Here is a 13,151-nt window from a genome sequence, read left to right as displayed (position 1 = left end):
AATAAAATAAAGAATGAAAAATGACTCCGTTTAATTGGTACTTCTGGGAAATTCAGGTAGGTGTTGAAGTCATTTTAGGTCCTGGGCAAGTTACCAGATGGTATAATCTATACCTTTTTTCATTTCTGTAAGCCTGAAATATATGGTATTTTAACTGCTTTCTTTATGTATTGCATTCAATCAGGAAATAGTCTCTTGGCTTGGTGTTTGAGAAGGCAGTGCAAAAAGCATTCTGGTTTGAGTGCTGTGATGTTGTTGATCACCATCTATCTGTGACACTGAGCTACAAGATTCTGAGGAATATACAGATAAATGGTCATTTCAATGAATGTAACATTTTCTGAGAGACTTTTAAGTTTTCTTTGATTTTCACTAATTGCTTTTCTGTGTCACCTAACTATCAGCGCTAAGCTGATGAATACTTATATTTATAGTGAATTTTTGGTAATAGACAACTTAAACTAGTTTTAAATGACCTTTGTAAATCTACTTGTATAAATGACAGCACTAACAGTAAAAATAAAACAAAACAAAACAAAGCAGGACTAAAAAGGGTTCTTAGTGTTTGGATCTGACCCAAAATGACTATTAAAGTTGTAAATTTTCCCATTAAACTGATAATAATGTAAGCAGTTCTATCAGTGGAAATGCTGACATACTTCTGAGTAATCACATCCTTTCCAAGTGGCCTTTGATATGTTGATTCTACCTTTTACAAGCCTGAGTATATTTTTGATTTGGAGGGATGTGTTGATAGATGGTGCTGAATTGGAGGCCTACCCAAATCTAACGGGATTCTTTGCTGCTTCTAGCTATTACAGTATTTTTCTATTGAGTAGATTTTGCTTGCCTAAAATAAACTTTCTCAGTAGAGGTACAACCTGAGTGAATCCTCTTTTTCCAGACACAGTGATGGTCATAGGGCTGTACCCTCCGTTTCGTTTGATGTCCTTTATGACCATTCAGACTTGGCATTCGGTACGTAATGGAGGACAGTAGGGCCAGAGCAGTTTGCCTTGGTACACATTGGAGCTGGTGGCTGAGCCCCACTCTCTGTAAGAGCAGGAGCCTCCTGTTAAAGTAATAACTCCTGCCCTCCCAGTTGTGCTTCTGTTCGTGAGACTCATCTAAGTTTGATGATATGGTTATAATGACGGCTGCCTGGTGTCTCCATTGTAAAGATACATTTTTGGGGCAAATAATAGGTGATATAAGTTGTTGCTTTGTGAATGTCCTTTAATCCCAAGAACTTTCATCCAGTGGTTTTTAGCACCTAATGGTTTGTCCTTGCCAAAACAAGACATTATTGTGGCTTGCAAAATGGTGTTATTTCTAATTTTGTCATATCCTTCATATTTATTAGCTGGCATCCTTCTGTAAAAATTTCCTTTCTATTTAAAAATATATTTTTTATGTTTTTAAGTTATATACTTAAAGCATTTAAATATTTTAAAAATCTGGAAATTTTTAAAGAAATATACTAATTTCTATGAATATAATGTTTTGATAAATATAGACAAAATGCATATTACATGAAGTCATAAAAGTCTTTTCAGTTTATAAAAATATGTATGTATATTCGTTTCCTTTCAAGTAGGTTTTGTTAAAAGTAGAAAGAAGTAAAATCTCCTGTGCCTTGAGTTTCAGCTTTCTGTTCGTGCTAAGAAATGCACGGCTACAGAAATGAATTCTTCATTCATTCAGCCAATGTTTCTTGAGGAGCTGCTATCATCAAGGTGTGATGTTAGCTATAAATTTGATGTAACTTATGTTTTTACCTCCACTTATGAAATAGGAATTTTTTAAATGCATTTTTTTAGTTTCTGCATATAATGATACAAATGAACTTACTTACAAAACAGAAACAGACTCACAGATTTAGAGAACGAACTTATGGTTCCAGTGGGGAAGGGTGAGGGGAGGGATAGATTGGAAGTTTGGGATTGACATGTACACACTGCTATATTTAAAATAGATAACCAAGAAGGACCTACTGTATAGCACAGGGAACTCTGCTCAGTATTCTGTAATAACCTAAATGGGAAAAGAATTTGGAAAAGGATAGATCCTTGTATATGTACAACTGAATCACATCGCTGTACACCTGAAACTGACACAACATTATTAATCAACAATACTCCAATGTAAGATAAAAATTTTTTAAAGTACATTTATAATATTATATGTACATACCATATATGTATACACATATATGATTTAGATATATGATTATATATACATATTATATAATATGTATATATGATTTCCTCAATAATTCATATGGGCCGATGGTCAATAAACACACAATTCTCCTGGTCACAACTGACCATGTCAAGTTTATTTATTACAATACGTATTTTATTAATAGAATTTAAATGAAGTCTTAACATCAAAAACTCAGAAACTCTCATGGAGATCCAGATGATTAAATACAATACATAATATGCCTAAAAGGCTGCTTTCATTCTTGCTGTTGTTGAGGACCGACCATTTCCGTGGAAAACTTTCTTATCATAAAAGCTCAAAATGTAATTTTAACTAACAAAATGTAAAGGTAGTTGTCCCCATTCTGCAGTCTAGTACCTTCTTTCCATTAGACTCACATGGCAGAACCTTCCTGAAAGACCACTCTAAATATAGAAAAGTACATCATCTGCTATTCAGTTATCTTGTTAACTTGCTTGTGCTTAGCATTTGAGTAGCTCTTGAATGAATTACAATAATTTACATAGCCTAATCTAATAAAGGATATTTATAGCGTGTGTAACAATGAAGATATATTCTTTGAGGACTTTTACAGATATATAAACACTTGTTTAGTAAAATTCGCATTAAATGTAGCAGATGGAGAAAGTCCAGATTCTGGAGTGAGAGACACATGGCCTTAATTTTTACTCCACAATTTATTGACTCTATGATTTGGTCATGTTGCTGAATTTCTCTGAACATCGGTTTTCTCATCCATAAAGAGGAGGTGGTAATGCATAACAAATATTTTGACAGGCTGTTAAAATCTGGAGATGATGTGTGTAAAGAGCCTGACACATAGTAGGTGTATGAATCAGGTTTCTCCAGAGAAGTAGAATCAGTAAGATGTGTGGGGCTGGCAGGTCTGAATCCTGTAGGGCAGGCAACAGGCTGGAGAGCCAGGAAGACTTGGTGTTGCAGCTGCAGTCTGAAGGCATATGGCGGCAGAATTCCCTCTTCCTCGGGGGATGTCAGTCATTTTCTCTTGGTCCTCAGATGATGGGATGAGGCCCATCTATGTTATGGAAGGTAATCTGCTTTATCAAAGTCTACTGATTTAGATGTCATCTCATCTTAAAAAAACACCTTCGTAGCAATATCTGGACTGGTATGTTCGATCAGCTTTCTGGGGACGGTGCTTTAGCCAAAATGACACCTAAAATAAACCGTCACAATAGGTGTTCATTGAAAGGTACCTACACTTGTTAAAACACCATAGAATTCTATATATAAGACCTGAGGTCTCTCTCTGGAGAACCTCAGCCCCATGGCCACTCTCCACTTCTTCCTGGCCGTTGCTTGGATAGTGGCTCCTATTGGCTCCTCTTACTTTCTGTCTCGCTGTTGTTTCCTTGATGTTTCCATGTGAATAGCACGGTTTAGGCCAAGGGTGCTGCTGGCTCTCAGTGTCCCAATGCCACTGCACCGATAAGGCAAGTGATAGCTGATCCCATACACAAGATGGGAAGACACCTCTTCTCCATTCTTTGTGTTCTACTTTACCACCTGTGCCCTAAAATAGCACTTTTCATCTGCCAGAGATCCATAAAAACCTATCACAAAAATAGCCACTTCAACTTCTAATTTGGCCTTGCTCTCAGTTGGTGCCCAAAACAGTCCCTGAAAGAAAGGACAGTGATTGCTGGCCCAATCACGTCCATTACAGCTGTATCTCCCAGGTGCATCAAGCTCCTTTCTCTGTTTTCAAACAATCCTCCCCTCTTCCAACAAAGACCGAGTCAACACAGGGCATCATTCTTCCTCTGAATCCATCAGGACATGCAAATTGCTTTAGAGATGAACGGTCCCAGTTTTCCCCAACCAAATTCAAGTTGAGCTCAGTTGATGCACTCTTAAAAATAATTATTTTATTTTACAAATGCCCTGTAAACTGAGAGTTAAGTACTGGCATTATAATTCACTTTAAAGATGATTTTGAGGTGCAAAGCAAATAGACCTGAATATCTATACCCTTTAATTACAGAATACACATTTTCTCCAAACATTATCTCCTCCCACTCAGGAAAACAGCTGAGTATCTTTGTTTTTCCCCCCATCAGATGTTTTTATTATCGTGTTCAAGGCTTTTGATTAAGTTGGCATTGTAGGAAACCCTTTTCTATTTTCTTTCATGTTTTTCTTGACAAGTCTGAATCAGTAATTCTGGCTGGTATTACAGGCTCATGTTTTTGGGTACATTCGTTTATCGTGGAATGAGTCACTTTGCTGTTTTTGTTTCCGTATTATTCTGAAAGGCACCCACAGAAACATTACAAGAATGCAGAGTCGCAGCAGATACATTCTTATGCTGGGTCTGCACTTTGTCTCCACAGTTAATCTAGCCGACACAGCATCATCTTTGAACAATAGAAGGTAATGGCCAGGGATAAAATCATGGGCTTGGAGAAAACCACATTTGCCACCCTGAATGTTCACCCCACGTTTAATCTGAAGACAGATATTCTAAAGAAGTTACTTTTTATGGCGTCTGTCCTGGGCTCCCAATAGTGAAATTTTTTTACCTGGTATTTCTTTGTTTTTTATTTGCTTTTACTATTTCCTTAATTTTAAATTCTAAGCCCCTGGGTGTTTTGTTTATAAAAAGAAGTCTCAATTTTCCACTTTCTTTATGCTTTCTTAACCATTTTCACTTTTGCTAAGAGGAAAGGAGAATATATACAATATTTTTGCATGAAAGGAGACTCTTTTATGGCATTATATCAAAAATATAAAATGAAAATTAATTATCAGTATGCCAAATGTAAATTGATGAGTGAGATTTATTCACCTGAATATATTTGTACAAGTAAACTCATGGGAAGCAGAAATTAGATGTCATTTCTGACTCAGGTTCCTTGATTTAAATGGTAACAGAGGATCTGTTATCTGGAAAGGCTACAGTTTTTCATAGGGAAATGCAGGAGCCATTCCAGATGCTTAAGGCAGCAGCACAATTCTTTCAAATCACATTTTTCTTGGAAACCTACATATAAACAAAAGCATAAAAAGGGAGTTCTCTTATTCAAAGAGTGGGAAGAGGGTAGTGTGTGTCAGATCTCACCTCATTAGCCTCCTTCCAAATTCTGAGATACCACAGGCCCCCGGCACTGGCTCCCAGGAGTTCAGATTGAAAACCCTGCACTAGAAGCATCCTGGCATTTAAATCATGAATGCAAACGTGTAGAGAAAATGATACAGCCATTTCTCTCTCCCCTGTTACCTACGCAAAGTCCTGGAGGGTGGTCTCTAAATCAATTCTTTCAGGTCTTTGGAAGGGTCTCTGTACAGATCCTCCTATGAGTGCTTTCTAGCCAGTGCCTGGAGGTGAGCTGGCTATGGTAAAATACTGACTTGAGCTTGCTAGTACCATGTGCTCATATTCCCAAGATAGTCTCCAGGCTGGGAGGGAGGACAGATTTTCCTCTCTTTGTCTGCATTTAAAAAAAAAGTGTCAATGATCAAGTCTAGACTCATTCCAACTTCAGTTATTTCCTGACACTTCGTGGATACTCAAACACTTAATAACAGCATTGAGGACCCTTCCCTCAAAATTGTTGACGTTTGCCTTATAAGGGTGGTAGAAGTGAGAGTGTATATTTTTAATTCTGAAGGAAGTCTTTATGTATCCATAGGAAATACCATGCTTTATCCTATTTTCTCATTCTGTATGTATTTGAGTAAAGACCACCTAAAAGTTTCCTCACATCAATAGATATCACTGAGCTAGAGATTGCTTGTTGAAAAATTTATGGGCATAATGTATCTTCAAAAGAGTGATATGTTTTTTATTTTTGTGGCATAACATAAATGGATTCATAGAAATAGATCTGTCTGCTAATGAACCACAATGATTAAAAATTTAAGAAACGTTGAGTTTCTCCTCGCTGGAAGTCTGTAATGACCTAATGGCCATGGGTCACTGATATCAATGAGGAGATTGCCATTCAAGGTCCCTGCCAAATTAATGATTGTATGGAAAACCCGGCTTACTTATCAGAAAGGGTACAAAGCAATAGACTTACTTACTGGGAGTCAAAATTTTGATAATTTTTTGTATAGTATTTTGTTGTAAATTTGATACATTAACCCTTATTGTTGGAGTTGACAAATTAAATTGAAGTCTGTATGATGGAATGTCATGAACTAAAAACTTGCATCTGTATCAAACAATTGCAAAAAAGTAGAGTGCCAAAATTTGATGATTTCATGTAAAATTGAAACGCTACAGATGAATCCTCATGGTGATTTATAAGTTTTGTCACACACACACAGACATATACACAGAACAAAACTTTCTTCCACGATATTAAAAAAAAAACTTGGTTAGGAAAAATCTAAGTATTTGGACACTGATTTAAATTACAGATTTCCCAGTGTACTTTATGTTTAGTACCTTAGCATAATATTGATTTTAATAGATACTCCATTTCTTACTGATGTAAATATGTTTAAGCGATAATACATCTATTTATAATCAATTTTCATTAATAAGGCTGATGCACCCTCTGTCTAGATTCTCCCAATTTTGGGTAAGTCACTTTGGTAGCTGCACTAGCTCTTCTAGGCCACTTGAGGACCTACTTAGTGAATTAAGTGGTACCCCTAATAAAAGAAATCATGTGACTTCCAATGAAACTAATTTATAACTGAGAACTGTGAAACCATTTAAGCCAGAATTAGTGTTTCTGAATGGATTAGCATAGAACTCATAGTTTAAAATCTTCCAATAGCATACAACTTTTGTATTTTCTAATTTTGTTACATTTTAATTTGAATATTTATCCCAAAATATTTTTGAACCTAGTCATTTGATTCTTTAAAAAAGATTAGACTAAAATATGCAGAAGTCACTTTAGCCATTCATTTTTAAACTGGAATGATAATTAGTCAGAAGGGGAAAATCATTTTAGTGGAAAATAAAATTAAAAAAAGCTAAACATTAACTGCTGAAGTTTCTTTTTGCCCTTTGCAAATTCTTTCTACATGATATCATTTGCTATGTATTTTTGAGTGCATATTTCCAAAGAAATTACTTTTTGGCTTAATGTAAAATTCTAGGCAATTAGATGCAAAAGTGTAGTAAAGCAACATGAAAATTGCCAATTTAAACACAGGGAAGCAAAATAGTCCAGGAGTTAAAGTTCTGACAGTTATGTTAACTACACACTTGGCACTGCCCACTAGGTAGGCAGACACACAGGGCTATTTTCACAGTCACGGAGGAGCTCTAAGTGAAACAGTGTTGAACTTACCTTTGGTAGAAAAACAGCATAATTTCCAGGTAATTTTCTGACTGTCCACACCTGAAATATTTTGCGAAAATGATGAAAAAATGTAAATGTCCCCAGGATAAATAGATCTAAGATAAATAGTCCATGAGGCTGCATTTAGGCGTTCTTAGGCAGGCAGACATGGAAGTGACAATTGATGATAGCCATTTCAAGGCTAGAGAAGGTTACTTCTTTACAAAAGAAATATGTAAATGATTAACAAAAGAACTTTAACATATATACAAGTTGATACATTACTTAACAAACCAAACTGTCCACACAGGTTACTTCTTGCAGCAAAGTACTGTAACTGCCCAGCAAAGCCTAGAAGAAGCTGAAATATGGGTACACCTGACAATGTGATATTTTCCTAGTCAAATATCCTAATGTTTGTTTTTGACTTTCAAACACTGAGTTGCAGTATAGGCACAAATAACCAGACAGACCCGAGTTCCAATTCTGGCCTGCAGTTGGATACTGTAAGGCAAGTCGTTTCTGATCCTCAGTTTCCTCATCTATAAATTTAAAATAATCCTACATTATCATGTTCTAGTGAAGAGTAAAGAGGGTAACGTAGAAAGAATTATGCATGCAAAGGGCCTGACGTAGGAAGTACAACAAACTGCAAAGTGAAATGGTGATTATCATCATGACTTTTATTATAGCCAATAGGTTGCCGGAGATTTTTAGAAGATGGTGTTCTGAGATTTCTACTTAAGAATATGCATACGGTTACCAAGAGATAGACATTCGAGATTGTGTAACATGCTCTGGAAATAAAGTCCATGGAAAACTTTCCTACTCCACTGTTATTATTTAGTTTTCTCTTCTTGCATAGATATTAACTGTCTTGTTCCCAGCTTTCTCTCTCAAGTTTATTTAAAAAAAAAAAAAACTATTGGGAGTATTCACTGTGTACCTGACACTCAGTGGAGGATAAAGTAGTGAAGAAGTAAACATAATCCCTGACCAGTGGGGTTTATAATATAATGGATGTAATGGTGGCCATTCTTGGCTTTTGTGTTTGTTTGTTTCCTCCACCTAAGGGAGGGTAAAGGGCATGTGTGAAAGATAGAAAAATATATTCTTTCTTTTTCTGCTAATTATAATAAAATGTTAGAAGTATGGGAGTGGTAGAACAGAAAATAGAGGAATTATTAGAGGAAATATATCCAAGAGGAAAGATATCCAAGTCCAAACCAAACTATCCAAATTTATAACACAGACCAAGAAAATAATCAGAAGAATAGAATTCATGCTCATTTCTGTTGCCCTATCAAATCAACCACTTTTATTTTCCATGTTCCTTCTGTCTTTAACATGCCTAACTGGGTATCTTGGGCTGGCTTGGTTGGAGCACAGATGTTATCAGTGCAGATGATTTCTATCCCTCTTTCCTCCACACACCACCTGTAAATCTACTTCTATTTATTTGTATATTTATAAGTTTTTGTGTTGTGACAGGAAAAGAATGGGAAGGGTTTAGGGTAGAAAGATTTGAAGGGATTACTAGGCAGAAACTGAAGGGAAGCTGATATTACATGGTGGTAGTTCCCAAGTCATAAAAATTCAAATCTTTGCCTTGAGTGACTTATTGGACCATAGGACAGAAGTTAAGGCCAAAAGCCCTGAAAAGTTGGAGACTCTAGTAGAAGACCTTACCCAAATTAAGCAGAAAACTTAGGGATTTCCCCTCTGGTAAGTCTGAATCAGAAGTGAAAGTCAAGTCTGGAATAAGAATAGAAGGCTTCACATGTTTCAAATCAGTTTCTAAGCATGATGTGCAGCATGCAGTATAAGTTGGCCAAGTACAGGTAGAAAATTCTCTGTGAACGGGAACCAACAAGAACAGCCCACAAAGTCTATGAATATTGGGAAGTATCAGACGCAGCCTAGAAAACAACACTATTTACTATATTTAAAGGGGAAAAGATAAGTGCGTGCAAGGAAACAGGTAACCATATAGGTGATCTGGAATATTTGAAAGAAATCAAAGGGAAATTCTATAAATGAAATATAGATGACTGAGACAAAAAGTCAATAAATAAAATCAACACTACATTAGAAATAGATGAAGATAGAATTAAGTGAGCGAGAAGAGGTCAGAAGAAGTTATGTAGAATAAAGCAGAGAAATAAGGAGTCATGGAAGATAGTGTGGCATTATGACATAAGTTAGATCAAAGTCCTTGAAGGGGGAGAGAATGAGTTGAGATAATATTTGAAGAAATAATGATTGGGAATTTCCAGAACTGTTGAAAGACACCAATACTCAAGTTCAAGAATTTCAACAAATTTCAAATCTATAAATGTGAAGAAATTTAGATATGGACATATCAGGGTGAAAATGCAGAATATCAAAACCAAGTGAAAAAATTTTAATGTAACCAGAAAAAAAAAAGATTGAAAGAAATTAATCTGAACGAAGAAACATTTCGTCAGTAATTGATTTCTCAACAACAGCAATATAAGCTAAAAGTGGAATAGTATCTTCATGGGCTGGATAAAATAACTGCAAACCTTAGAATTTTATACTAAGTGGAAATTTCTTTCAAGCATCAGAATAAACACTAGACACTATCAACAGAAAAATACTAAAATAATGTGCTATCAGCAGACCCCATTAAAAGTAATTTTATATTATGAACTTTAACCAAAAGGAAAGTTAACCCTAATGGAAGGTCAAGATGGAAGAAAAAGAACAAAAAGTTAAGGTAAATATGCAGATTAATCTGAATAAGCTTTCCTTGTAAAATCACATGTATTCCCTTATGAAGTAAGTAAATATGAACAAAATGTAGAATTAAAATATTCTCCACCACAGCATATTTTTCAAGTAAAGGATAGAAATAAGAGAAAAGGGTTGTATCGCCTTTATATAATTCAGGAGGTGTATAAAGATACCAATTCACTGTGCACTTAGATAAATTAGGTATATGTGATAACATTTCTAAACAAAGAATAGAAATATAGCATGTAATTCCTGAAAAGGTTGTGAACCTATTCTTGAGTGAGACAATATTATTCAACCAGAGAAGCAGGACCAGTGGAAGAAGGTCATATCAGGGGCCGCTGGAATCCCAGAGGCATGAGCTTGAAATCCACGTTTGGGAAAAGGAGGGAGGGGAGAGAAAAGGGGCAGAGAGAGTAATTGCAGGCCCAGCTGTTAACTGGAGTCTCTGATCTTCAGGGAGGACTTGTTCTTTCTTCTTAAAGAGAAGGTCAAATCAGGCCAGGAAGGAGAATATTCCATTTGATCAACACAAGGTCAACTGATTTGGGATTTCAGTCCTATGTGTAAATCCCTTCACAGCAGCACCTAGATTAGCATTTGGTGGCGAGGCTTGGGCCTGCTACAGAATAACTGCCTTGCTTCTTCCCCGATCCTCCCCAAGACAGTCTCCCTGGGAGAATCTCCACCCTGGCTAAAACGCACAAGAAGCGGAACCCTGGAAACTGTGGTTCAGCTGAACGAATTTGGCATATAACAAATGCATCATAACATCCATTTTAAGAAATTATAAATTAAGAACAAAATAAAGCAAAAGACGAAGAAAGAATAGATATAAAAGCAAAATTTAATGAAATCGAAAAAAGAAAGTAAGAAGGTCAATAGAACCAAAAATTGGTTCTTCGAAAAGACAGAGAAAATTGGCCAAAGAAGGGTGAGTTAGAATAAAGAGAGAGGAGTGAGAGACACACAACTATTTGTAAAGAATTGAGTCCTAAAAGTTACACACTCTAAAAAGAGAATAGGGAATTTTATAAAACTTCTATGCCAAAAAACTTGAAAATTTAGATTAAACTGATGAATTCCTAAATATATCTTACTTGAATCATGTTGGAAAATGGTGTAGTGGTGTCAACTCAAAAAATTGAATCAGTAGGCAAATATCTTCTGTGGAAAATAAGAATCTCCTTATGGTTTCTAGGAATGCTTACACCAAATATTTTATATATATATATATATATATATATATATATATATATATATATATGTATATATATATTTTTTTCAGTTTCACACACACTAATAAATACAGAATTTACAGAACTCATCTCACTCATGAGGCTATCGTAACATGATTCCAACTTTTACAAAACATTAGAAGAAAGGAAAATTATACACCAATACTGGTTACAACCATGTACACAAAATTATAAAGCAAAATTAGTAAATCAAATCAGGCATGCATCATAAAAAGGACTGTACATCTAATCAACTTTGGTTTATCCCAGGAAGGCAATGTAGGTTTAAATTATAAATTTGGTCTTGTATTTCATTCACATTAATATATTAATGATGAAAATTATACGTACAGAAATATGATAAAATTCACTATCCACTTACGATTTTTTAAAAGTCATTTAGCAAAGAAGAAATAGATCATTTCTATTCTGTAGATAAAGAATATCTACCAAAAATCTACCACAAGCATCATAACTGTAAAATAGTGAAAGCTTTCTTTGAGTTCAAAAAAAGGATGTCTGCTTTTCTCATTCATATTCAATATGATAATGTGCTAGCTAGTACTCCAAGGTAAGAAAGAAAATATAAAATGTATGAAGTATGGGAAGTAACAAAGTGCATAATTGTGCCAGTAGAAAATGCAAATGGATCTATATCTTTTTTTTAAAAATAAACAAAGATTTCACAAAGCAGTTATGAGAAAAAAAGGGAAATAAGTCAAAAAAGATGGTGGAAAATACAGAGAGTAGTAAGAATGAAGTAGCCTTACTAGATATTACTGCATTTTATAAGGCTACCATCAGTAAAACAATGAGCTTCAAGAGCATGCATACGTGAAAAATGAAGAGCTCCATATATAAAATCCAGATATGTACTTAAATGCACAGAGCAATTTGTTAAAAGCTAAATGTGGCATTTCATAAAGTAGGAAAATGATTAACAAATGGTAAGAGAAATACTGTTTAGCCTCTGAAAAATAAAATGAACTTTAATTTCTACTTTCTACCTTATATCTAATATGTCCCCCAAACATCAAAGTATCGATGAAAACAAAAGTACTAGAGGAAAGCATGGGAGTTACTGGTTTTGTTTGTTTTGTTTTTAATGATCATTTAGTAAGGAAGGCCATTTTTGTGTATAAGACACAAAAATCATAAAAGACTGATATACTTGACTAAAAAATTTTAAAAGCTGTAGTGAAAAAAATTAAAATCTAAAAACAAAATGACAAACTGGGAAAGATTGAGACATGAATTAAACACATGGCTTATTTCCTTAATACTTTAATATATTAAAGAGATTCTAAAAATTTAGTGAAAACAAACAACACAGTTCACTAGAATCATAGACAAAGGTTATGAACAAAAAGTTTCCAGAGAGAAGTCTTTCAGATAAGTAAAAGGGTGCTCAAGCTTTCTCATGTCAAGAGAAGTGAGAAAATCAAGGCAACAGTAGTTCACTAATTGGCAAAAACTGAAGCCTTTAGTGAGTGGTACACCCTGTCCCAAGGTTGTGAGAGAATAGACCCTTTCCCATGGGTGTAAATATCCATAATCTCTCTGCAGGACTATTGTATAATATCCATCAAAACTTGATAGGAATAACTTCTTTACCTCCTGATTCTACTATTTAGTATGAAGTCTACTGATATACCCCCTATGGATA

The sequence above is a fragment of the Phocoena sinus genome, chromosome 18 (assembly GCF_008692025.1).
Source record: "Phocoena sinus isolate mPhoSin1 chromosome 18, mPhoSin1.pri, whole genome shotgun sequence".
Classification (NCBI taxonomy): domain Eukaryota; kingdom Metazoa; phylum Chordata; class Mammalia; order Artiodactyla; family Phocoenidae; genus Phocoena; species Phocoena sinus.
The sequence above is the reverse complement of the archived record's forward strand: the minus strand, read 5'-3'. Positions refer to the sequence as shown.